Here is a 27440-nt window from a genome sequence, read left to right on the forward strand (position 1 = left end):
AATTTGAGGACTTCAATAGCACAGATATAGGTGTGAGGTTTTTTTTGTAAGAGTGGTGGGTGAAATTCTGTGGCCTGCGTTGTGCAGGAGGTCAGACTAGATGATCATAATGGTCCCTTCTGACCTAAATATCTATGAATCTATGAATCTATGAATCTATCTGTCTGTTTGTACAGCCCTTAACAGGATAGGACCCAATACTGCTGGAGCTCGTAGGCACTGCTGCAATGCAAATGAAAATAAGTAACGACAAACCAAGTACAGGAGATTCTTTGGCTTGGAGGGAAAGTACTACAGCATGTAGAATTCCCAGACTCACTTCACCTCTTTACTGTGCTTTTCTCCCCCCTGTGCCACGCAATGGAAGGGTTTCATTTGGCCTAATATGTCTCAAAACAAAATGTTTTTGGCAATTAAGTAGCTACATCACACTTGAGACATGAAAACAGTTTTTGCAGTTCATAGTATAAAAAGAGCCTTAACCTTAAAGAACTTTGGGCCAGATTGTGACACCGTTATTCACTATAAGTATAGTACCTTATTCTTCAGGGGGATTCACTAAAAAAATTGAGAGTAAGGCACTCTTCAACCTCAAAATACCACAATCTAGCCCAGGTGTGGACAAACTTTTTGGCCTGAGGGCCACATTGGAGAATAGAAATTGTGTGGCGGGCCATGAATGCTCACAAAATTGGGGTTGGGATGCAGGAGGGGGTGAGGGGTCTGGTTGGGTGTGGACTCTGGGGTGGGGATGGGGATGAGAGATTTGGGGTGCAGGAGAGTGCTCTGTGCTGTGATCGAGGGGTTTAGAGTGGGGGAGGGGGATTAGGGATGGGACAGGGGGTTGGGGCATGGGGAGAGGTTCAGGGGCACAGGGTCTGAGCAGCGCTTACCTCAAGCAGCTCCCGGAAGCAGTGGCATGTCCCTTCTCCGGCTCCTACGCGTGGAGTGGCCCCCGACCCTTGGAGTGGGGCCATGCCGCAGCTGCTGGGAGCTACATGGTGTGACCCCCGACCTGGTGCCCCGGCTGGAGCGCCAGAGCCGGGTTGAGCCGTGTGGTGCAGCCCCCAACCTGGCGCCCTGGCTGGAGTGCAGGTGCGGCCCCTGACCCAGTGCCCCAGCAGGAGCTCGCGGGCCACCTTAAAACAGCTCCGGCCTGCGGGCCGTAGTTTGCCGACCCCTGATCTAGCCCTTTATGAGTAGGGTTACAGTGTTATCCTTACACTTTCAGGAATTTATGTGTCCATGGTTACAAGGGCATACATAAATCATGAAAATACTGGAAAATTAAGCAATCTAACCCCATGGGCTTGTTTCATATCCAAAATAATCCTTATTCCCCCCCCATGATTATGGCAACTCACAAAATCATGGCCTGTGCTATGCTAATACAAGTGTGCTGAACCTGGAGTTGCCATATGGGAGCCATCCCTGGCAAACCTAACTTGTTTCCCTATTATTTCTAAATGTCTTTAATTTACAAGGGGCCTTGGGAGAGAGCCTCATTCCCTGTTGGGAACTGAAAGGGCTGTCCCGTGAGAGTCGCCTGGTCTGATCCTTTGCGCAATTAGCAGGCTTAACTACTGACCCCCCTGCCCTCTCTTGCTTCCCTTTAGCCACCCAGGCAGCTCTCCCACAACCGCCCAGCCAAAAAATCCCCAGGGCTTAAAAATCATGGACATTTTAAAATCAGCTGGGAGGCAGGCATGGGTCCCCGAGCCAGCCTTCCCGCGAAGCAGGCTTCAGTGGCCAAGGGAAGGTGCAGCAGAGAAGAGACCGTGGCGGGGTCCTGCTCCGGGGGGGCTTCCTTTGTACGCCTCTCCAAATCCGGGCTGCCTCAGTCACGCACCGACTCTGCGGGCGGGGCCCCGCTGACGGCTCTGTCACAGGCACCCCCCTCAGCCCGGGGGGGAGCGGACCGGACCTCCAGCTCTCATGGGGACCATCCCCCGTTAGGGGCTTTGTCTTGTACCCAACTATGAATCCCAACCGGATTTTTCACACTGGCTCTCGGGCGACCCGGCTCAGCTCCCACCTCGGCCAGCCCCTGGCCAGGGAGCGCCACCAGCCCGCCTGCGGGGAGACACCCCCGGTCCCCTCAGTGGGCGCGGGAAGCAGGGGGCAGCAGCGGGCCGGCGGGGAGGGGTTTGCCGCCGCCGCCGCCGCCGCCGCTCCCGGCCCGGAGGGAGGAGGGGAAGGGCGCGCGCGGCGAGTGTAGGAATCCAGGCGGGGGCAGGGCCAGGCGCGGATGTGCCGCTCGCTGGGGGAGAGCGGAGCTGGGCACCAGCGGGAAGCCGCCTTGCGCTGCCCGGGCCCCGCGGGGAGCAGACCGTTGGCTGAGCGGTAAGGGACCCGGTGGGGCGCCACGCCGCCACCGCCCCCCTCTCCCCGCGCTCTGCCGCGCCTAGCAGCGCGGGGTGGGGGCGCCTCTCTTGGGGGCTGGGGGCTTTCGGGCCATTGCATGTGCCATTTCCAGATTGCAGGCTGCCGGGGGGGGGGGGGGAGGGTGATGGACTTGTCCTCTTGCAGTCCCTGGAGTTTCCTGCGGGAGGATCGGTCCTGGTTCAAAGCGGACAACCCCCCCTCCGCCCCGCGTTGTCCTAATGCCACGAGCCCAGGAGCCGAATTGCAGCTTCTTTCACCCCTTTCGAGAGGTGTCTCTGATAGCCGCCAGGTGTGCAACGTCGACAGCGGTGGGGCCCGATCTGATCCTCCTGGCCCGCCCCGAGCTGCCCTCAGCGGGTGCCCCAGGAAGGCAGGATCGGGCCCCTCCTGCTAGCTAGGCAGCCGCGGCTGAGCCCGTTGTGCTGGCGGTGGCCGATATTCCCCCGCCAAAGCCAGCGTTCGCCTGGTCCGGAGCTCTGCAAACACGAGCAGGGGGAATGCGATTGTCACAGCCCGCATCGCTCGCCCCCCCGCTGCACCCCGGGTGGTTAGAGCCCTGAAGTTGCCTGGCCCTGTACAGCTCTGTCCAGTAACAGCCCTGGTCACAAATGAGCAGCAGGAGACCAAAAAAAAAAAAAAAATGATAAAGCCAGATCATTTCCAACCTGCAGCTGTGTGTCGACATCTACCAGGGCAGCAAAATATGCTGAGCGAGCCCTAAATTTTTCATGAAATGTTGCATTACAGTGTGGGTGAACTGTGAAAGATTACACTGTGATTACCAGGCAGGCTAATGTTCTGAAGTTGCGGTTTCCACATAAATTCAGAGATTTGAGGAATGATTTCACCTGTACCGAGAACGAAGCAACAAGGTGGTTTACATTCAGTGTTTTTCTTATAGTGCATGAAAAATTGAAATAATTGGGTTTATTTTGAGATCCTCTGATATACAATTACAGCTGGCAATAGTCTTGTATTCTTTATCATACTTCCTTTGTGGAGGAGCTGCGCATTAATAGTGAAAGACTTTTTTTCTCCCCCCCCACCCCCCAGCTGTTGATTGCTTGTGCTACTGGATTTCTTTTCTTTTAGTGGTCTAAGATCTCACAGAAAACACAGCACCCTCATTTTAGGTCACACTTCCCTGGGTTTGTTTGGGTGATAAATATTTTGATTTTGAAAATGTGTAGAAGTGTTATTCAACTTCAAAAAACCTAACAATCTTTCTTGGGAAGTTCCTCCCCCAAATTACCAGTTATGTTATAAAGTGCTATTTTCCTTTTTTCTGAGGGGCTCTTATCTCAGAATAACTGAAGCATCCATGAAATATTCAGCAAAGGTGATTATCAAGGGAAGGCTCCTAAACAAAAATAGACAAGAACGCACCATACCAACTATCAATCTTATCAGATTAAAGTGTGCACCAGGCATGGAACCTGAACACATGGAACGGTAGTTAATACCCCTAACAAAGGTCTCACTTTTGCAGTGAGCCCTGTGTGGGCAGATATCTGTGCCTATGCCCCTCTGACTTCTCAGGTGAGTTGTCCGATTAAAGGGAATGTGGGACTAGTCACATTAATAGGGACAACAATCATTCATGTGTGAATGATTTTTACAATACCTGGAAAAGGCTGCATCCTGTAAGGTGCTCAATGCTTCCTGGCGTATTGTAGGCTCAAGTCCCTGAGAAATGCCAGTATCTGTTTTAATAAGAGACCCAAAGATACTAATCAGAATGAGGGCCCTATTGTGCGAAACACTGTACAGATACATATGAAGACATGGTCTCTGCCCTGAGGAGTTTACTCTCAAAGAGGTCAAGTGACAATGGCATGTAGCTGATCTGTGACTGCTAGCAACAAATATCTCCAACAACCAGTGGTGGGACACTAAATGGGGAAGGCTCTTCGTTACTACAGGAAATTCTTTCCCAGGTGTCTGGCTGATGGGTCTTGCCCACATGCTCGGGGTTTAACTGGTTGCCATGTTTGGCGGTCAGGAGGGAGTTTTCCCCCAGGTCGGATTAGCAGGGACCCTGGGGTTTTTCACCTTCCTCTGCAGAATGGGATATGGGTCACTTGCAGGTTTAAACTAGTGTAAATGGTGGATTCTCTGTAACTTGAAGTCTTTAAATCATAATTTGAGGACTTCAGTAACTCAGCCAGAGGTTATGGGTCAATTATAGTAGTGGGTGGGTGAGGTTCTGTGGCCTGCAGTGTGCAGGAGGTCAAACTAGATGGTCATGATGGTCCCTTCTGTCCTTAAGTTCTATGAGACATATAAAGGGTGAGGGAAAGGATTACAATTCACAGTCTATTATGGTTAACCTTATTTGTGGAGGCAGGTCTTGAGTCCTTATCCCTCTGAAATGCCCTCTGAAATCCATGGGGCCCTTAGAAGAAACACATGCCTAAGGGTTATTGTTTTACTCAATGAGCCGAGAGATGACCCCAACCAAACCTCCACATATTCAAACACTGAATTTTGAGAGAAGTTTCAGTCTGGATCCAAACTTCTTACCTGGACCTTATCTCTAAAAGGGGTTGAAGCAAAATACTAGATCCAAACACTCACTCTGAACTTTAGGAAACATCACATCCAGAACTGGTATTTGTGGTTTGGGCCTGTCTTTAAAAGAAAGTACAACAAGATTCCTTGTGGCAGGAAATGTGTGTTACATTGTTTCAACAAGTTCTTTTCTTTTCAGTGCTGGAAATACAAAGGCCAGTTAATTTATGTCCCTGTTTAGTATTAATTTGCAAGATTATGTTGTGTTCAGGTTTATACACATTCATTGCCACTGTTTTCATTCTGAGGACTGTCTCTCACTATTTAGTTGTACAGTTCCTAACACAAAGGGATCCTGATCTTGGTTGTGGCCTCTTGGGTACTACTGTAATACAAAATACATACACAAATAATATGCATGCAGAATTAAAAAATAGCCAACATCTTTTGCAGAACAACCCAGTCTAATCCCCTAAATAATCATGTGTTATCTGGGACAGAGGTGTCAAACTCATTTGGAGAAAAGGGCTGAATTCCACTTCTAGTTATGGCCTGTTGGCCAGAGGATAAATTTAGGACCCTGTACAACCCCTTCCATCCAGAGGAGAATGCCCACTGTCAATGGGAGGTTTGCACAAAGATGAAGGAAAAAATCTGGCGTTTATGTAGAAACATGTGGTTACTATTATTTATTAAGGGCTTTATTGTCAGTATCAGTGGGAAAATATGCTCCCTCCCTTTGAGCCATGGGTATTTCTTCCCTTTGATTTTCTTCCTTCCCCATCCTGTTTTCTCTGAATCTCTTATTTGTCCTTGTGTCTCTCTGTTCTTCCTTTTGCATTTCCTTCCCTGCACAGAAATTCTCAGTTACCACCCAGATGGGCTTCCACGTGCAGCTTCCCATTCCATCAGCTAAAATGATCAGATGTCCAGTAGTTAATGTTGACATTAAAATGTGATCATTTTAGGTAACACTTAAATGACATTAAAAGGGGACAGAGGAGTTTACACCTTTCTGAGACATTGGGCTGGCTGCAGTCTCAGAGGACAACGTGGCATTGGTTTATCTTTACTTTGCATTTGGAAGCTTTTCTTCACAGCCATGAAGTCTAGAAACTCACTTTTTTAAATGAAAGTTGAGATTCTGCACAATTTGAATATGTCAGATGGGACACAGGGAGGCCAGACCTAGCACACAGACCAGATGTTTGGCTCGGCTGGTGAAGGACTTCCATCTCTAGTACATGTTTGAAAGCAACATTTTGTAGCAATTTTTTGTCAAAGAATTTGGCCCTGATATGTATCTTGTGTAATACTCTAAGAGCCAGAGCCTTGACTGGAATGAATTGACATAGCAGTCAATGGAGCTATGTTGATTTGCGCTGGCTGAGGATCTGGCCTCTTGATTATACACCAAAACTTCCAGGAGGACTTTTGGGAGAACAAGGAATGCAGGATCTGTATGCTGTAGAAGCAATAGAGTATAAATTGATGTTTTTGGACTGTTTTGGTTAACAGCATGTGAGAGAAACAGAGGGGTGAGGAGGGCAAGTCAGACAGCAGTAACTTTACTTTGAGAAGGAAAGTGCAGTGATTCCCAGTAATTCCTAGATATGGATTAGGATAAATCAGTTAGTGCTTAAGAGTCTGCACTGGCTTTTTTTTCTGGAAGTTCTGCAATGCAAAGCTTGTTCAGAATCTCTGATGAACTATTCTGTACAACTCCCAGTTTATTTTGTAGTCTGAGAACCAAAAGTATAATTGGGAAAATAAATAAAAAAAATAAGACATTTTCCTGTTTATCAACAGAAAATATCAGCCAGCATAAATTGGCCCTTTTTGAGACAGACTTTGAAAACAGAGACTTTAAGATTTGTTCAGGATCACACACTGATTATTCAATATGAAATTTGACTTTCTGATGAAGGAGACACCTTATGTTATGTGGATGAAGGCAATTGCACAGAATTACTAAAGTGATTACTAGGCACCAGTTGCAATGTTTAAGTTATCATTCATATGTAACTGTGCTTTTCTTGGGTTTTGAACTGGGAAAAATCCTCTAATGATTTTTTTCTTAGACAAGGCAAATAGTGCTGCAGTCCCTAATTAGCATTTTGGAATAAAATCAAGACTCTCATCATTTGTTTTAATCTCTTCTGTAGAAGAACAACAATAATAGAAAATGTCAATCAATCCTTTTTCAAGTACAAAAAGACTAATCTAAAAATACATAGTCTGGATGTAAGGAGCTGGGTTGTGGTATAATGTTGACAATGTCCTTTCTTTTACAAGTCTTCTTTTAAATAAAACTAAAGATTTTCTTCAAAAACTATGATTTACAAATGTATGTTGAATATTGTAGACTCCATGTCCCCTTATTCTTTTATGACAGCTTCAGGAAATAGTCCTTTTCAGTCTAGTGTTGTATGGTCACTGATTTTCAAGTGGTCATTCAAGGAATGAGTATTGATTGGTCTTTTTGGTAGGTCTTCCAGTACTCACTCTGTCTAATTTCTGACTGAAAAAAAGGCCTATGTCTGCATACTGTATTTAGTGTTTAAATTACTGATGATTCTCATCTTTCAAGTATTGAAAGGATAACAGTTCAAATGGTAAAGCAGTTCTATATGCTCTGAAATGCCATCTCTCTGCAGTGGAACAGAAAGGGCTGGATTCTCAGCCAGTGTAAACTAGCATAGCTTCATTGAAGTCAATTAACACTGGCTGAAGATCTGGCTCTAAGAAAGCTTTTTACATTTGGGTTAGACATGATGTTACTGGCATATTGCAGGATAATGCTCAGAGAAAATGGCTGATGAATCTCACTATTCTAGAACATGTGGAACAGGATCAGACAATATTATCTGTTTTATACTTAGCATATACTCAGCTCACTCACCAATGGGTTACACTGAACTGAGGCAAGCTTCCTTAGTATGCTGAATTGTGGTGATCCATGCCCACAGAAGCCACCTGTTCAACCTTTTAAAGATGAGACTTGTCTTGCTCAGAATCCTGTGCAGTGGCTGGAATTCAGTCATATTGGTCTCAGAATGCTTCTTTTCAAGTCAGCTTTTGAAGAGATTTTAGTTTTAGTTGCATGGTAATACTTGTATTGCACCTTTTGTCCAAGGGCCTTGAAGCATTTTACAAACACTGAGACTCATCTCACCACTGAGACAGAGTTTTATATATGGATAAACTGATGAGCAAAGAAGTTAAGTGATGTGCAAATGTCACAGAGCAAGTTATTATTTATCAAGAACCAAGAGAATGAATCAAGGTGTCCTGATTCAGTCCCATGGTCTAGCCAGTATAAAATACTCCCACTACAGTTGCTGCTGAAAACATCAGGTTGTACGCTTAACATGATTAAATATAGGTTTATACCTTATGGTAGCTTAACTCAGTGTATGTTTGTGTGTGTTTGCGCGCCCACGCATTCACACACCTTGGTCAAATTTACTAAGAATTCAATGAAACCTGAATATCATAAGTGTCATAATAACCAACAAAAGCTAGGAAAAATATGGTAGATGTTTTGTCCTTAAATGACAGGTTTGCATTAAACTAAAACAGAGTATTCTTATGGAGTGTGTTATATATACACACTGATACACTGGAATGACTTCTTAGCTCCTCAGAGTATACCATTGTAGTATACAGTTGTTTCCAAGTTATTTATACAATCTATGGTACCTCTTATGGTATCTAATATGGATGGTACCTCAAGGGAGTGGTATAGTCTAGTTATACGAATGTAAGATTGGCAGTCAGAAAGTCCCAAATTCTAATGCTGGCTCAGTGTTGACTTACTTTGAGTACTTGAGGCTAAGTGATTATGTGTCTCATCCAGTGTCAATCTCTTTAAAATGGGAATACCTCACAGTGGTGTCATGAGGATTAATTAATTTCTATAGACTCTGGAGGATGAAAATGCTAATTATTTATTTGGCCCCAGTAAAAGAACTGTGAAGCAACGTTCTGCAGGGAGGGTACCTCTGAATTGCATTTATGAATCATTATATCTGTGTCTACTCCAAGTTCCTAATAGTTGTTAGAAATACCATGGTGGAGTATTCTCTCAGTAGAATATTTTGACCTCCTCACCTGCCACTCAAAAGGAAATATATAAACTTTAGGCTCAGACCTGAAAAACCTAATTATAAGTAGGAATCATCCTCACCATTAATCCGCTGCCAGCTATTAGGCCTGCTAGGTTTGCTGCTCAGCAGTAAATAGGACACAATTCTGCAATGGCCTCTGTGGGATTAAGTGGATGACCTCACAGGTCATTTGTAGCTCTAATATCTATGATTGTATAATTATTTAACTATATAGGCAAATTATAATTCTGCTCATACTTTAGACCACCGCATCAGCAAGAGAAGTGTTATACATATTGTAAATTCTTTCTGCTTCTCCAGCCATGCCACAAAGTTGTTAAGCACTCTTATATCACTCCTCACATAATGAATCTAAACCCAAAGCATTTACATTATTGATATGTAATTTTTGTTAACTGAATATCTTCTTCTCTTAAAAAGTTTATACATAAAAAAAATCTGCATAACTTTCCTAAACACATTAGGCCATAGCTATATTTAATATGTGTCTTAAATTTTCATGCTGCATTTAAGTCAGCCTAGTTTAATATGTAGATTCCAATAGCGTGTGAAAATGTCAGCAGAGTTCAAAATGCTAAATGCTGTTACACACCATGAATGTGATGCTCTCTTGACTGAAAGTCTGTGGTTTATACTCACTATTGGGGAAACCTACAAGTACCAACATTGTATCACTATTTGGACTCTTCTTTACAATATTTATGGGGAATAACTCTGCTATGTTGTAATGCTGCCCTGTGTTATATTTAAGGTGTAGTTATCTCTGGGACTACAGAGAAGGTGTTGGGAATTGGGGGAGGGCCTGTTGCCTGTTTGAGGCAATGTTGAAACGGGATGTAAAATTGCATGCGGATGGTGGAAGTGAGTGCTAGGGATGTTCCACAGGTCTGGACTGTTGGTTAAGAATCCGATTTGAACCAATGAATCTTTAGCAGGTCACTTGTTGCTGATTTAGAGCCCATAGAGCTTCATTGGCTTACACCTGCTGGGGCCAGCGGGGTCCAGAGTTATGGAAGCAAGCACAGAATTTAGCCCAGTATCTTCTTTTTCCCCATCACTGCACAAATTGTCATCTCCTGATTGTGTGTTACTAAACCTATGAAAGGTCTTCGTAACATCCATCTTTATACACATAATTGATCTTGATGGACACGCTCATTTAATAGTGTCATTCTTAACAAAACTGTAGGTGTATCAGAAGGTTTTATAAAAGCAAGACAAAAAATGGTTTTGTTTGGAAGAAGAGTAAATCTCAATAGGAGCACTGACTTCTCTGCATATGGTAGTGACTGCTAAATCATAAAAAGGGTAATTGTCCAAATACAATATGGTATAGTGGTCATGTGTTGATCTGACAGTGTCTGTTGCAGCACAAGGGTGCTGGCATATAACATTGCTCTATTTGCCTAAAAGGGAGTAGAAAATGGGGTCCTGGTTCATGATTGGAGAGGATAGGTGCTACAATAATGCAACTAATAAGTTATTATAATAATTATGGTGATGAACTGTAATTTCTTTGGGCCTGATTCTCCTCTCACACTGGTATAAAACAGAAGTGAGTCCATTGACATCAGTGGAGTTACCTTGGTCTGAAATTGGTGCAAGATCATTAGCTGACTCTGTGACTTTTTTAATGTTTGTGATAAAGCATGGCTTTTGGTTTTAACTACTGTAAATTCTCATGCGAGATTTGATTGACTTCTTGAAACTTCCAAATGGCTTGTAGTACTTTGTATCGGGTTTGCAGTACTGTACACTTCCTGCAGGTTTGATTCATGTCAGGATAGACTCAGCCCCTGTTATGTCCAAAGTAGGTGAAACCACATGCATCCGACGAAGTGAGCTGTAGCTCACGAAAGCTTATGCTCAAATAAATTTGTTAGTCTCTAAGGTGCCACAAGTACTCCTTTTCTTTTCACTGCATGAGGTACTTTGGAAGAGACCTGTCAAACTGAGGTCCTCTCAGTGTCCTGTATATATTAGAGATCTCATGGCACGGTTCATAAAAAGGGATTTGTCTCATTGCCCTTAGCTAAGAATACCATCCCACAGACACAGCTATGCAGCATAAAGCATACTGTATATTGTATGCTGCCTATGTTTATGTAGTGTTCAGTGCTGCTTTTTTTGACAGAGGTGGCAGTTTTGCCATTGGGCCAATAATCTGTAAAGTGCTTTGAGATGGAAGATGCTATAATGCTATATCAATGCTATATATATATGGAAAATAAAGCTGCAAAAGCAAGGAAATGCTGAATTAAGGCAGTTTCAGCATTCTGAATTCACACTGCTATTGCCTACTTTGGCAACCCATGGTACTGTATGCAAATTCATCCATTGATCTTCCACCTTGTGAGAGAGACTGATGTGTTACCATTCTTTACCCTAACGGGGTGAGCTAAGATTCTCTTAACTCATGACTCTCTTGCTTCTTTAGGTTACACTGTATCTGACCCTTAGCGTTGTTTTGATTCTCTTCATTCATTTCCTTGTAGGCAGCCTCTACTTGCCCTTCAGATGCCTGGTTTTCAGAGCTGCTGAACACCCACAATTCTAACTGAAGTTAATTGGAACTGCGTGTGCTCAGCTCCTCTGAAACTCAGGTCCAGCCAAATGGTGGTACTTCCCAAAGTATTTTAATGAGACTTGCCAAAGATCAAAACCAGATTTGTAAGCCATAGCAATGGGTTTGTTATATTGAACAAGGATCATTATGCAGTTGCGAAGGTGTGTTAAACCCTAACAAGGTTAGTTTTTCTGCTATTGCTTCTTATTAAAAAAGAAAGAAATCAATGAAAACTCAACAGTTAATCAGACTCAATAGCACGTTTTTTAGCCTGAACATTTTAGAACTTTCATTTTCAAAATAATACTAGAAGGGGGCAGCTTGGTTCATGTTAAATACTCATTCACTGTGAATTCTATCAAAATAAAGCGAAGGTTACTGTAGAGTATGGCAAAAAAGGAACATCTAATGCCATGGTATAGGCCTCAGTCCTGGAATGAACTGCATCCAGACGGACCTCAGTGCCTGTGTAGAGCTCACTGCAGCATCAGGGCCCATTTTGGCTGCTGACGTCTTCAGAAATGGCTTAACAGATAAAAAATCATCTTGTGGCTTGATGGTAAGTGTGGCCTAGTAGATAGCGCACTGGACTGGGACACAGGAGATCTAGCTTCTAGTCCCAGCTCTGCCACTGGCCTGTGGATTACTTTGAGCTAGTCATGTCACCGTCCTCTGCCTCAGTTTCTCTATCTGTAAAATGGTGGAAATGATACTGACCTTCCTCCATAAAGCACTTTCTGACCTAATGTTAGCTATTATCATTATTATTATTCACTATCATGCAAAGAGACCAGGGTTAGGGTGCAGTCGTGGTCTCTTGCACTGTAAATCAGGAACGCTGTGGAGAGAATACACTGGGCAAGCACAGGTGAGAGAGCCTTGCTGAGCTGCATCCCTTCTGGATGGACTATAAAGAGAGTCGTGTCCAGCCCTCTTCAGACACTAGGATTGGCACCAGCAATGATTTGCCCGAATGTTCTGTGAGCATTGGAAGGGGGAGCTCTCATAAATTGCATTAAAAGGTAAGTGATAGGAAGAGTGGGACATGGAGGAGTCAACCGGGGTGTGTGTATGTGACAAGCTCCCAAAATATTAAAATACAACGTTGGGGATTTTAGTGGAGATGGAGAAATGGATATTTGCTGCTGTAATAAAAAAAAAAAAATACTGGGCATTACCGTGTGTAAGAGATGGCCATGAACCCAAAGAAGTGAGGACGTTTGGAATCATATCAGCTACAGGAACCCTAAACAAGCTTTTTTATACTTCCCAGTTACAGCACATGCGGTACACAGGAGGTCAAAGAGCTGTGTATGCCATATATGCTGTAAGGCAGGGATACTGCGTGGCTGAGAAAGTTGTGCGTTTCTCAGTGCTGACTTGCTGTGCTTTCTGTGTCTGTCAGAATTTCAGTGCTATTTTAACAGAGCTTTTGTGTGTAGGTTTCTTCTGTTGTCTACAGTATAGTGACAGTACATATCAAATATGTGTTCTTAGGACTTGATTCTGCATTGACATAAATGAGAGCAGAATCTGGACCATAATTTTGGCTCTTTCCAACTATATTCCCCCAGAATCCAAACAAGGCTTTGGCTATATTAAGGATTATCTGCCTTCACCTAGAATTTAGCAAATCAAATGGAAAAAAATCATATCCCCTTTAACCTCAAAATGGCTAAATCAATCTATACAATTTTAAAAAAAGCATCCAGGCTAATAACTTGTATGCCAAGCTTCAGCCTGATGTGAATGATCTATAGCAACTCCTTGAAAATAGAACTCATCAAGAGAAATGCTGACAAATCCTAACTGTTGCATGTTAGAAGCAAGACTATAATATTAGTGTGATTACTGACAGATGTGAGCATTCCTCAGTGGGCAACATAAAGAATTTCAGTATATTGAACTCTCAAAGATTTATTCACCCAAATAACGGGCTTTCAGAATAGAATCACTCATACCCAGAACACTCCTTTCAGCAATTCTTGTAAATAACCTCTTCAATGTGCCATTCCATTTTGTATGCAAAATACATAGAATAAAATATTAAGGCCAAGATAGGTGCTTCGTGACTGAAAACTTGCATGTATTTCTGGTAAGTCTAGTGTACTTTACAGTAACTTTTTCACATCATTAAATTTGTGGAAATTCCACTCTGTTGTATAGGAACTGATTTCCCAGTTCATAGGTTTCATTCTCTTGTGTAAATCACGAAAGATTACTTGGCTGAGCAGCTCTCCATTGTAATGGATCTGACCAGCACTGTTTAGACAACCAAGTCTACTTTTTCCCCCTTTAGGTCTTAGGCTTTATCTTGGTATTCAGGCTTTTGAATTCTTATTAAGAAAAATGTGCGTTATCTTTCAACCTTCCATGAGTATGATACCATAGTAGCAACATTTAGATCAAAGTGGCAGCATAAGGAGAAGATGCACCTTTTCCAGAGTCTTGGTTTCTCACAAATACCAGATTTATGAGAGACTTTGGGGTCTCTGGATATCAGCTAATGGCATTTTTAGAAATCCATTGGACTTTCTGCTTTGGCAGAATGCCATTTTCTGTCTTGGCTCCGCTTCAAATGTCCAGACATAATTAAAATTTTAAGGCTTTCCTTAAATTTATCTGAACCCTATGCTTAACTGTTTGTTAACCCACAGGCTATCTTAGCTGGTGAAAGGCTTAGCTGCAGCTTCCCTTTTGTGAATCTTTTGCTGCTATTTTCCTCCACTGATAGTGACTGTAGACCACAATTCTCTTTGCTCCGTATTAGTGCTCTCCTAAGTTTCTTTCAAGTGGTTTAGACAGTTCTGTTGTGACATGAGATACCCCTGTTCCTTAGGACCTTCCCATTCCTTCTCTGTTACTGGAAATTCTAACAAAGGTCATGTTTGTTTGCTTGCTTGCTTTCCTGTAGTGCTTCTTCACACACATTGAAAAAACATACCTTTAAAAAAAATCTGTACTTTTCATCCCCCAAAATAGTTTTTTTATTTTTCCCTTTTGACAAAACTGAAAAATGTAGTAATTTAGTCTTATTTGTAGAGGGGTTCCTTTTTGGTTGATCATTCCCCCTCCCCTTACTTTCTCTTCCTCCCCCTGCCCTGTCAGTGGCAGAAAAGGGGGATTTGGAAGACAGAAAAAATGAAGCATTTACTGAAAAATTTCAAATACCCGAAAAATCGTTTTTTCCAAACCTGTGAAAGAAAAACGACTTTGACATTTTCAAAATTTTTCCTGTTTAAATTTTTCCATTTGTGACCAGTTCTCTAATCCGGGAGTTGCACCCCCCCGGGGATTCACAAACAGCTTTCAGGGAGTCATGACAACCCTCCCTTTCTTTATAGCTAGATGGGAATGGGGATTGCAAAACTTTTTTCTGTTGTAACACGGGGCCATGGCATGGAAAAGGTTGAGAACCACTCCTCACAAGTTTCTTTCTAGATTAATTTTTATTGTCTTAAACAACAGATAAAATATACTCTGTAAGGATGAAATACAATACAATTATAAACTAAATTTATATGAATATGTAACAGTATTTTTGTTTTATGCAAATCAGATAGAAACCTTAAACTATAAACACTCTAAAAATACAATCTTGCAAAATTCCACTCAGGATTTTTGTTGTTGCTGTTGTGTTGTTTTTGTGGAGGATGAATGATGATGATGGATGGGAGAATAGTTTTTGTGAATGGAGTAGTGAAGTTTTATGGCAGTTTTGGAAGGATGAATATAAAACGCAATATTTTTACAATTGAGGTTGTATCAAATGTAACCTTTAATAGACTGTAATATTTCAATGCCTCCTATACCTTCATATATTGAAAGTTTGCACAAAAGGTCTGTCAAACTCAGGCCTAGTGTGGTCTAGTGGAGAGGGCTGCACTGGGAGTCAGGAGACCCAAGTTATTTCCCCAGCTTTGCCAATGAGCTGCTGCATGATGTAGGACAAGTCACTTCACCTTCTTGTGTGGCCATGTCTACACTACAAAAGTACTCCGATTTTAGAGAAGTCTATTTTTGGGCACAGATGGTATAAAGTTGACTGCATGCGCCCACGCTAAGCACATTAACTCGGCAGTGTGCATCCACAGTACCGTGGCAAGCGTTGACATTCTGAGCGGTGCACTGTGGGTGGCTATCCCACAGTTCCCACAGTCCCCGCTGCCCATTGGAATTCTGGGCTGAGCTCCCAATGCCTGATGGGGCCAAAAATTTGTTGCGGGTGGTTATGGGTAAATGTCGTCAGTCAACCCTCCCTCCCTCCGTGAAAGCAACAGCGGACAATCATTTCACGCCCTTTTCCATGGATTGCCTGAGCAGATGTCATAGTACGGCAAGCATGGAGCCCATTTAGCTCACCGCAGCAGTTATGACCATTGTAAACACCTCGCGCATTATCCTGCAGTTTATGCAAAACCCGCACCTGAAAAACCAGGCGAGGAGGCAATGGCAGCACGTTGATGAGGACATGAACACAGATTTCTCTAAAACTGCGGTCCCCAGCAATTTGGAGATCATGGTGTTACTGGGGCAGGCTCATGCCGTGGAACGCTGATTCTGGGTCCAAGAAACAAGCACAGAGTGGTGGGACCACATAGCGTTGCAGGTTCGGGATGATTTCCAGTGGCTCCGAAACTTTCGCATGCGTAAGGGCACTTTCATGGAACTTTGTGACTTGCTTTCCCCTGCCCTGAAGCACAAGAATACCAAAATGAGAAGAACTCACAGTTCACAGTTCACAAGCGAGTGGCAATAGCCTTGTGGAAGCTTGCAATGCCAGACAGCTACTGGTCAGTCAGTAATCGATTTGGAGTGGGCAAATCTACTGTGGGGGTTGCTGTGATGCAAGTAGCCAGCGCAATCATTGAGCTGCTGCTATCAAGGTTAGTGACTCTAGGAAATGTGCATGTCATAGTAGATGGCTTTGCTGCAACGGGATTCCCTAACTGTGGTTGGGCTATAGACAGAACGCATATCCCTGTCTTGGGACTGGACCACCAGGGCAGCCAGTACACAAACCACAAGGGGTACTTTTCAATGGTGCTGCAAGCACTGGTGGATCACAAGGGACGTTTCACCAACATCAACGTGGGATGGCCGGGAAAGGTTCATGGCGCTCGCATCTTCAGGACCTCTGGTCTGTTTAAATGGCTGCAGGAAGGGATTTACTTCCCAGACCAGAAAATACCTGTTGGAGATGTTGAAATGCCCATAGTTGTCCTTGGGGACCCAGCCTACCCCTTAATGCCCTGGCTCATGAAGCCGTATACAGGCACCCTAGACAGTAGTCAGGAGCTGTTCAACTATAGGCTGAGCAAGTGCAGAATGGTGGTAGAGCGTGCATTTGGATGTTTAAAGGGTTGCTGGCGCAGTTTACTGACTCGCTCAGACCTCAGCGAAACCAATATTCCCATTGTTATTACTGCTTGCTGTGCACTCCACAATCTCTGTGAGAGCAAGGGGGAGACATTTATGGTGGGGTGGGAGGTTGAGGCAAATCGCCTGGCCACTGAATACGTGCAGCCAGACACCAGGGCGGTTAGAAGAGCACAGCAGGAAGTGCTGCACATCAGAAAAGCTTTGAAAACCAGTTTCATGACTGGCCAGGGTACTGTGTGACACTTCTGTTTGTTTCTCCTTGATGAAAACCTGCCCCCTTGGTTGCCTCTAAATTCCCTGTAAGCCACCCGCCCTCCCCACTTCGATCACAGCTTGCTTGGAAAGGAAGTAAAGTCACTATCATTTAAAAAACATGTATTCTTTATTAATTGATTATAAAAATAGGGAGATAACTCACAAGGTAGCCCGGGTGGGGTGTGGGAGGAGAATAGGAGGGAAGAAAAAGGCCACTTCAAAACTTGTTGAATGACAGCCTTCTGTTGCTTGGGCTGTCCACTGGGGTGGAGTGGTTGGGTGCCCGGAGCCTACCCCCCACACACACACACGTTCTTGGGCATCTGGGTGAGGCGGCTATGGAACTTGGGGAGGAGGGAGGGTGGTTAAGCAGGGGCTGCAGCGGCAGTCTGTGATCCTGCTGCCATTCATGAACCTCCACCAGACGCCGGAGCATGTCCATTTGATCCCGCAGTAGCCCCAGCATGTCCTCATGCCTCCTCTAATCTTCCTGCTGCCACCTCTCCTCACATTCATTGGCCACTTTCCTGTACTCTGCTGTTGTGTCCCTCCATGCATTCGGCTGAGCTCTGTCAGTGCCAGACGACTGCATGAGCTCAGAGAACATTTCATCGCACGTGCGTTTTTTCGCCGCCTTATCTGAGATTGCCTTTGGGACGGAGGAGGGAGGCTTAAAACATTTGCCGCTGCTGGAGTTAAAAAAGGGAGTGAAGTATTTTAAGAGAGACATTTTACAGAACAATGGCTATACTCTTTCACGGTGAACAACATTATTCACATTACACAGCACATGTGATTTTGGTACAAGGTCGCATTTTGCATCTTATATTGAGTGCCTGCGGCTTTGGTGTGAGAGATCCCACACGCCGGGCCGGGCAACAGAATTCGGCTTGTGGCGGCCATGGTGAGCCCTAGTCTTTCGGCTTCTGCAACCTTCATAACAGCAGCCCCCTCCTCTCCCATACCAAGCAAAACACGTTGATTTGGCCATTTAGTGCTGCGGTTTTCCTGTTAACGTGCCGCAGCAGAAACCAAAGTAAGCCCCCCCATCCAATTCTCTGGGATGATCGCTTTACCCCTCACCCCACCATGTGGCTGGTATCAGGGAAGATCCCTTCTAGCCAAACGCGAACAGCTCAGCGCCAATGGCTCCCCCACTCCCACTGCGTGGCTAACTGTGGGGAGGATTTCTTTTCAGCCACAGGCAAACAGCCCAGTAGGAATGGCCACCTCTGAATGTCCCCTTAATTAAATTCCCCTATTTCAACCAGGTTACCATGAACGATATCACTCTCCTGAGGATAACGCAGAGAGATAAAGAACGGATATTGCTTGAATGCCAGCAAACACCAGGACCATACGCTGCCAGGTTTTGTCATGCAGTGATACCAGATTACTTGCTACTAGCATGATGTGGTAAAGTGTCCTACCATGGAGGATGCTCTCTCCAGAAACCTTCTGCAAAGGCTTTTAGAGTACCTCCAGGAGAACTGTCCCTGGAGGATTTCCATTCCATCGCCAGACACGTTAACAGACTTTTCCAGTAGCCATACTGGCCACGAATGAATCCCAAGTCCTCAGGGCTACTTAATCATTAAAAAACGCTTGCTTTTATAACATGTAGTATATTTAAAAAGGTACTCTCACCAGAGGTCCCTTCTTCGGCTTGGTTGGGTTGGGAGGATATTTCAGTCAGGGTGATAAAAAGATCCTGGCTGTCAGGGAGAGAGGTGTGCTGTGTGCTCTCCTCAAGCTCCTCCTCCTCCTCCTCATCTTCCCTGTCCGCAAAATCCTCAGGCATGGTGGAGAGTACCCATCATTGGAGTCCACGGACAGGGGTGGGGTAGTGGTGGTGGCCCCCCCTAGAATTGCATGCAGCTCGTCGTAGAAGCAGCATGTCTGGGGCTCTGTCCCAGAGCATCTGTTTGATTCTTTGGTTTTCTGGTACTCTTGTCTGAGCTCAAGTTTCACGTGGCACTGTGTTGCGTCCCTGCTGTAGCCTCTGTCCCTCATGGCCTTGGAGATTTTTTTAAATGTTTTGGCATTTCGTCTTTTGGAACGTAGTTCTGATAGCACGGATTCCTCTCCTCATACAACGATCAGATCCAGTACCTCCCATTCGGTCCATGCTGAAGCTCTTTTGCGATTCCGAGACTGCATGGTCACCTGTACTGATGAGCTCTGCATGGTCACCTGTGCTGATGAGCTTGCCTGGCCAAACAGGAAATGAGATTCAAAAGTTCCCGGGGCTTTTCCTGTACACCTGGCCAGTGCATCCGAGTTCAGAGTGCTGCCCAGAGTAGTCACAATGGTGCACTGTGGGATAGCTCCCGGAGGCCAATACCTTCGAATTGCATCCACACTAACCCTAATTCGAAACGGCGATGTTGATATCAGTGCTAATCCCCTCGTTGGGGAGGAGTACAAAAATCAGTTTTAAGAGCCCTTTATGTAGAAAAAAATGGTTTCGTTGTGTGGATGGCTTAATTTGATTTAACGGTGCTAAATCCGACATAAACTCGTAGTGTAGACCAGGCCTGTATGTTTGTAGATCAGGATCGCACTAAGGAACTGTTAGTGCATGGCAGCATGGTCCACAAAAACACTTAGAACATAAGAATGTCAATATTTGATCAGACCAATGGTCCATCTATCCCAGTATCCTGTCTTCCGACAGTGGCCAATGCAGGTGCTTCAGAGGGAATGAACACAATATGGTAATCATCAAGTGATCCATCCCCTGTCCACTTACTGCACAGCAGCTAGTGCAGGGTAGATTTACTTCCCAGCTTGTTGTGAATTAAGTGGACAAGTGGAATTTGTGTGGACAAGTCCCAGATAATAACTGTATAACCTAGAAACTTTATAGGGGAAAAGATCTTGATAAAGATGGATCTGCTGTACCTCTCTCTGTATACTGAGCCATAGTTATTAGTTAGATTACTGCACCAGAGGTACCTAAAGAGATCTGGCCAGCTGGACATCTTTACACTGTGAAGTGTACATTTTTATTCTGTCAAGGTTTTGGTATGTCACTTGGTTCTCAGCCTTGCTGTTCAGCTAGTTCCCTGCCAGAATTCAACCTGATGCTCATTGCCAATCATTCTATGTAGATGATCATGAATGAGGCTCTGGTTTAGGTCAGCTCTTTTAGTACAACCTTGACAGTAGGTCTGTATTTAAGTTCTCTGTATTATTACGCTGGAGGATAAAACCTGCCCTCTGCAACCTACATGCCAGGCTATGCTTGTGTCAAGGTTCCTTCCCCACTCTGAACTCTAGGGTACAGATGTAGGGACCTGCATGAAAAACGCCCTAAGCTTATTTTTACCAGCTTAGGTTAAAACTTCCCCAAGGTACAAACTATTTTACCTTTTTCCCTTGGACTTTATTGCTGCGACCACCAAGCATCTAACAAATATATAACAGGGAAAGAGCCCGCTTGGAAACGTCTTTCACCCCAAAATCCTCCCAAACCCCACAACCCCTTTCCTGGGGAAGGCTTGATAAAAATCCTCACCAGTTTGCGTAGGTGAACACAGAGCCAAACCCTTGGATCTTAAGAACAATGAAAAAGCAATCAGGTTCTTAAAAGAAGAATTTTAATTGAAGAAAAAGTAAAAGAATCACCTCTGTAAAATCAGGATGGTAAATACCTTACAGGGTGATCAGATTCAAAACATAGAGAATCCCTCTAGGCAAAATCTTAAGTTACAAAAGGACACAAAAACAGGAATATACATACCATTCAGCACAACTTATTTTATCAGCCATTTAAACAAAACAGAATCTAACGCATATCTAACTAGATTGCTTATTAGCCCTTTACAGGAGTTCTGACCTGTATTCCTGCTCTGGTCCTGGCAAAAGCAACACACAGACAGAGAGAACCCTTTGTTTCCCCTTCCGCCCCTCCCCCCCCCCAGGTTGTCTGTAAGGTTTATCTGCAGTATCTGTATTGTGGAGAATTTTCTGAAATGACGTTTCTCTCTTTCAAAACAGCCTGTTGTTGCTTCATCATCTCGGCTGAAGGCTTGATTTTGTCAGGTGCTGAGCACTCTTGACTGCCTGATAAATTTAAGATCAATCCCTCAGTTGGTATAGCATCATATTACCCAGCGCCTCTATGTCATGGATTTTTTTTCCCCTGCACTTCTCGTAAGAAGTTCCACTGTAAAGAGATTTAGCAAGATATTTATCACTGGATTCTGGTGTGTCAGCCCTTTGCCAGAAATGGATATTACCGTACTGCCTTTATATGTTTACCTTGGCAAAGAACAGATCTTTGTCTTGTGATGCAGATTTATTGCTGAATACATCCCAGTCACAGCAACAATATATTTCATGTGTAAAGTTTGTTTTATATCATTGTATTTTAGCTCCAAAAATTTAGTTTGTTTTTTTAATAGAAAATTTCAGATTTTCTGAAAGAGGAAGAGTATTCTGAATCAGCACTGCAATGAAAGAGAAAGCTAATAACTGTCACCCATTTGCTACAGACATTTCTTCTGCTGAATGTCTACCAAAAATAAAGAAAAAAATAATTTAAAAAAATACTTTGGCCATTGCCCAGTTATGCCTCTTGAGCCCAATCCTGCAACCCTTACTTATGGGAGTAATACTTACTACTGTAAAGAGTCCCATAGAAGTCAGTGGTATTGCTCACATGAATAAAGACTGTTTGTTTAAGGTGTGTAGGATCGGGCCCTTTACTTATAAATATAAGTAAAGTCAATGGGACTGAAAAGCATATTGACCTAATGGTTGATCCTTGTTTGGACATCTCAGGGATGGTCTTTTCATAATGCACAGTGGAATCCTGATGTTATAAAGACTGATTTGGGCAACTCCCATTGGGATTATTGTACCCAAATAATTACTACATCCGGCTCCATGACCAAACTCAGATACACCATACTTGTTGGCTCTGAGCACCTGGTAATATGCACTTAATGTACTGCCTTTTTATTTGAGGATCTTAGGTTACGTCTACAGTGCAGATGGGAACCTGCCTCCGAGCCCAGGTAGACAGACTTGTGTTAGTTCTGCTTGAGCTAGCACTGAATAGCAGTGTGCACATAGCAGCAAAGGCGGCAGCTCGGGCTAACCACTGGAGCTCAGACTTAGGGGGTCAGATGGGGTTGGAATTAGGCAGCGAGTCTTAGCCGCCAACTCTGCTGCAATATCCCTATTTTTAGTGCACTAGCTCAAGCTAGCGTTAGTCTGTTTACGCAGACTACATCATCTGTGCCCTGCCCCCAGCTAGTCCTTCACACCCATGCTCCCACTTTGGGAAACACTTCTGTAGATTTATATCATGTGATGCTTCCTCACCTTTTTTCCATGTTTAATGAGCAATTAAATAGTTAACAATGGTGATATTTAAGGTATCACCATTGGCATCTGAGTTAGCATAAAAAGGAATAGGACAGTCCATACCTCAGAATGTGTTTCAGGCTCTGCAAATTCAGGTAGATGTCTTTGCTTCAGTTACATTCAGGTCACGTTTTGAAGGTTTCCTTCACAACAGTAATAGGTAGAGGCTTACTCTTTTTAAAAAATGAAATATCAGACTCTGGAGAATAATTGATAAGTCTGGTTGTGCCCTCCCAGCGGGGCATGTCTCCCATTTTGGGAAACACTTCAGTAGGGCAAACCACGTAGGAAACAACTCAGCCTAGTATATGAACCTATTTAGTGCTGAATAGACACTAAGAGCTGCTTTACTTTATGTCAGGGACTGCCCCTCTAGCTGACTGGCCCCATTGGCCATGCGAAAACTAGGAAAAAATGTGTGTTTTAATTTTAGTGAACATGTGTTAAAATCCTAGTGTAGACAAGCAAGTTGTAGTTTTAACAAGTGTCAACTGGTCAAGGTGAAGTACACCTAGGATTTCAGCCAGGATTTTATATGGGTTTATTACCATGTTAAAAACATACCTTTTCCTAGTGAAGGCAAAGCCCACCTCAGGACGGTCATGCAGATTGCTTAATACTGACTGAAATGAGCACAGCTCATATGCAGAGCAGAATCCAAGCTAAAAACATACCTTTTCCTAGTGAAGGCAAAGCCCACCTCAGGACGGTCATGCAGATTGCTTAATACTGACTGAAATGAGCACAGCTCATATGCAGAGCAGAATCCAAGCTATAAGTCACACATTAGTTAAAATAACATGTAGAGTCCTCTATTGAAGCCTGTAGAGTTATAAGCAGTGCAGGCTGATTACAGCCAGATTTATTTTTTATCCTCTTCCCCTTTTTTCTTAAAAACAAACAAACAGAACCACTAGGAAATTAAATTAAAAATAAATAACATAAATGTAGTGTTGAGCTTGCAGGATTAAATTTGCAGAAGTCAGGAAATTCCGAAAGGCAAGGTTGCATTGGCAATGGCAACTCAGGCACGTCGCATACATGTAGCATTTTCCATTCAGCTTTCCCTTGTTAACTGTAACATAACTTTTTTTTAGCATACCAAAAAATATGCAGAATATGTCATGTGAGTAAGTGCACATTGCTGGATCAAAGACACTCAGAGCAGAAGTGCCAAGTCATATGTCGGTTGCTGGGGCACAGCGGTAAATATACATGTGTTCCTAAAAAAAGTAAATAAATGCTTAAATCCTGAATAAATTACCAGTGTAAAAGGTACTGGTCTGCAGACCCTGGGCCAAATTTAGATCTCCTTTAGACTGGGATAAATGTGATTTCATTGGAATAACTCCAGATTTACAGCAAAGTAGATGAGAGCAGAATTTAGCTCAATGTCATCCAAACTCACTATTTTAAAAAAGAATTTATTTTCCCATGCTGTTTCCCTTCCAAATACATATGTTGTCCAACCAATGCCATCTGTGGAAGAGTGAAACCAGTGATTCTATTTATTCCCAGGAAAAAAATGCTTGAAGAACATCAAAAGAAATTATAAATTCCAAAGTTAAAGTTTGCTCCCAACTTTTTTATTTGTTTATAATTCCCATGAAATTGCTGCTTTGATGCACAAATTATTATTTCACAGAGCCTTCTTTCTTTGGCTTTGACAGCTATGTGTGACTCCTTTTGTGATGTGAAATACTGACCACATGGGAATGCGTTTTCTCATTACACTCATGATTAAGTCCACTGAAGGTCTCACTGGTAATTTTGCTCCTACTCTATATGACAAACATCAGTCTAATACTATCATTACATGTGTAAATTGAATTCAGTATTCATTTCTCTGTACAAATCTGTACAAACATCACGTAGTTCCATTACAACCCCGTTCTTAGAATTTGTATGCAAGAATGAGAGTTTTTCTGTCTTCTAAATGGAGTGTTTAATAAAGACCAGTGTGCTCAGGGCTTTATATCAGAGGGAAAATTTGTAACCCAGAGAACTTCATGATGTAAAACCCAAGCACAGAAACAAACTGTACAGAAAAAAATACAGTGAGTCAGACCGTAATCTGCCTTTGCATGAATGCATGGGACCGGAAGGTGTGCAAGGGAAGATCACAACAGCAGTCTCTGAGAATGCTCAGTCCTGCCTCCTTCCAGAGAACGCATCACCCAGATAGGGGTGGGAGGAGGTGGGGCCATGCCTCATTTCCCACTACACTGGCCCATGGACCCAAGCTGATGCACTGTTGGGAGTAATATGCACCACTCCTGTGGATGGTGTAGAGCGATCATTTCCCTCCCCCTGCACACCAAGTAGCCTTGGGAGAGATCATCCCATTAAGTGATTGTCCATTAAGCTCCATTAAGCTTTGTGCCTGATTATGCAATTGTATATATATAGGAGAACTTAGTCCAGTCGGAAGGTGCTGACTTGATGTCCATGGGGCCTGAAGTCTCCCCTTGACCAACAGAACAAGCACAGCAAAGGCAGCCACAGTACAAATCCCCCAAACCGCCCTGTCCGTGCGTTTCAGTGTGACACGGAAGGACCGCTGCTGCTAGCGGTGACTTTTGTGTTAATACAGTCTTCGGCTTTTATCAGGACCCTGCAAAAACAGTATTGACTGTGCGGATAATTTTCAGTATGTGGCTACTTGTCCGTTGGGGACTGTATTGAACAGTATGATTTTTTGTCCCTACAGACTTGGCCTGGATTTAAAATGGTGACCAGGAAAGCCAAAGCTGTGAATTGGATTGCCAGTCCCTTCAGCTATCCAGTACTCACTATATCTGTAATATTTTCTATATCTTCCAGGGTTTTTTAACAACATATATATGCCCATTACATTTAGCCACTGTAATTCCCTCTGCTAAAGTGCACCACAATCTCAGTATATAAGGTGTTAGTGTCTTTTACATCACACATTATTTGTTGTATGTGTGATATACACTTTGCTTTGTCTCCTAAAATTCCAGCTCATGCTTAGTTAAAGCACTTTATATATTCAGACCTACGTTTTCTGTTTAGCATTTGTTTTGATTAGTAATTCATTTTATCTTTAAAAAAAAAAGGAAAAGCACTGTCTATAAGTCTATAAAGTCATATCCTGACATCAGAGGATCTTCTGAATGTGCCTGCCATACTGTTTCAAGGTACAGTGGAGTGATTTAAAAACGAACAAACAAAAAAGCCTATTGGAATAATTATTAAGGAAATCTCTAGTTTGTTGTTTGGGCAGCTGAAAAAGTCAGTGTGTGACTTCTGGTAGCCCTTCCCGACCAACAAAGTGGGGGCACAACTAGTTTCACTTGGGAAAGATATGAAATATTCAGAAACTCATGTTATTCCGTTGGGAGGCCAGGGACAGATTAAGTGGAGGACTTTCCCGTTGAAAATAGTTGTTAACCGTGAATCAGATAACTCCAGTTGTTAATCATAGTAGATGTAGAATGCTTAATTATGCTGGCTTGCTAGAGATGGATAGGGTGATCATTTGTGCCCAGAATAATGCCACTGTGGGGATTTGTTGGAACACACTTTAATTTTTTTTTGATGAACCTTTCTTAAAAATAATTTTAAATAATTATTAGATTACGTTCAAGGATTTTCTGATTACACTGTGGAACGTTTTTTAACATAGGTCATAGAAATCCATTTTAACTGTGAACCTTGACACTTCTTTGGACATTTATCTGGCCACACTTGACATATCGGGATTTAAACCAGACCTATAGATTAAAAGAATTAGGGCCTGATCCTGAAAGGTGCTGTGCACCCTCAGCTCCCAATGAAGTAAGTAAGAATTGGGGGCACACTGCACCTCTCAGCATTGAGCACTAGGTGGCTAATATGGGTACCCAAGGGTTGTCTTAACTAGCTCTCCCAGGCTCTGTGGTGTTGCTTGATTACAGTCAATCCCACAACTTTCAAATAAAGTAAAGCAAATGTAAATACTGGTTTCTATTTATAGGCTGAGCTACTGTACAGATCCAAATAAAACAAAACGATTCATTCTCTGCAGCTTCCGTAATGGCCTTCTCTTTTTGCCTCAAGCACTGCACTGGGGTAGTAAGATACGCTTTCTTTTAAGAGATGTTTTCCAGTATATTGTATTATCTGTGTGCAGAAGCAGTTTCTAGTCCTCTTTGCAGCTTGCTAGGCTCCTCTGCTGACACACCCTGAATTCAGGTATTGGAATCCTACATAAAGATACAAACTCTGCTGGTTCATGCTGGGAGGTGGCTCTAGTTACCTCCCAAACAGCATGTAAAAAGAGTGGAGTGTCTTTCTGAGGCAGCCACAGCTTGGAGACAGAAGCTTAAAATGAGCTTTGCTTTGTTATTTTAGTTACTGATAAAGCCACACCCCTGGAAGTGGGTATATGTATATACTCTTTTTGGAGCGGGAAGGGAAATGTATATGCTTAAACTGCTGTGGATGTGCTCTGGCATATCTGGGATGGTAACAGTAATTATTAACGATACTATGCAATTTTATGTAACCTCCACCTGAGCATCTCAAAGCACTTTACAAATATTAAGAAATGTAACTTCACAGTAATAGAGGGAACCATCCAGAAGTGTGGTCTCCTGTATTCTTTGCAGAAATTCTCACCTTGGATCAAGTTAGCAGATCTTGATTCAGCCATATGGTACGTAGGCATCACCAAGATGAACACAGTGTAGACATCTACCTAGGGCTTGTCTATACAGTGCCATAGTCTACATTAAAGGGGTGTAAATTCTAGTGCAGGCAAGTGTGTTGTACACTAACTGGCCCACGTGGACCCTGCTGGCATGCACTAAAAGTTCCATAGTACAAGTTAA

General features: G+C 43.2%; 1 long non-coding RNA gene across 1 annotated transcript in view; it reads left to right on the top strand.

Moving 5' to 3' along the window:
* The first annotated feature begins 2240 nt into the window (after nt 1-2240).
* The window catches only part of LOC144272485 (uncharacterized), a 73732-nt gene continuing 48532 nt past the window's right edge, over nt 2241-27440 (top strand). Inside the window, exon 1 of the long non-coding RNA XR_013347567.1 lies at nt 2241-2343. This is a non-coding gene — a long non-coding RNA (uncharacterized LOC144272485). The remainder of the gene's footprint in view (nt 2344-27440) is intronic.

Source organism: Eretmochelys imbricata, chromosome 11 (assembly GCF_965152235.1).
Source record: "Eretmochelys imbricata isolate rEreImb1 chromosome 11, rEreImb1.hap1, whole genome shotgun sequence".
Classification (NCBI taxonomy): Eukaryota; Metazoa; Chordata; order Testudines; family Cheloniidae; genus Eretmochelys; species Eretmochelys imbricata.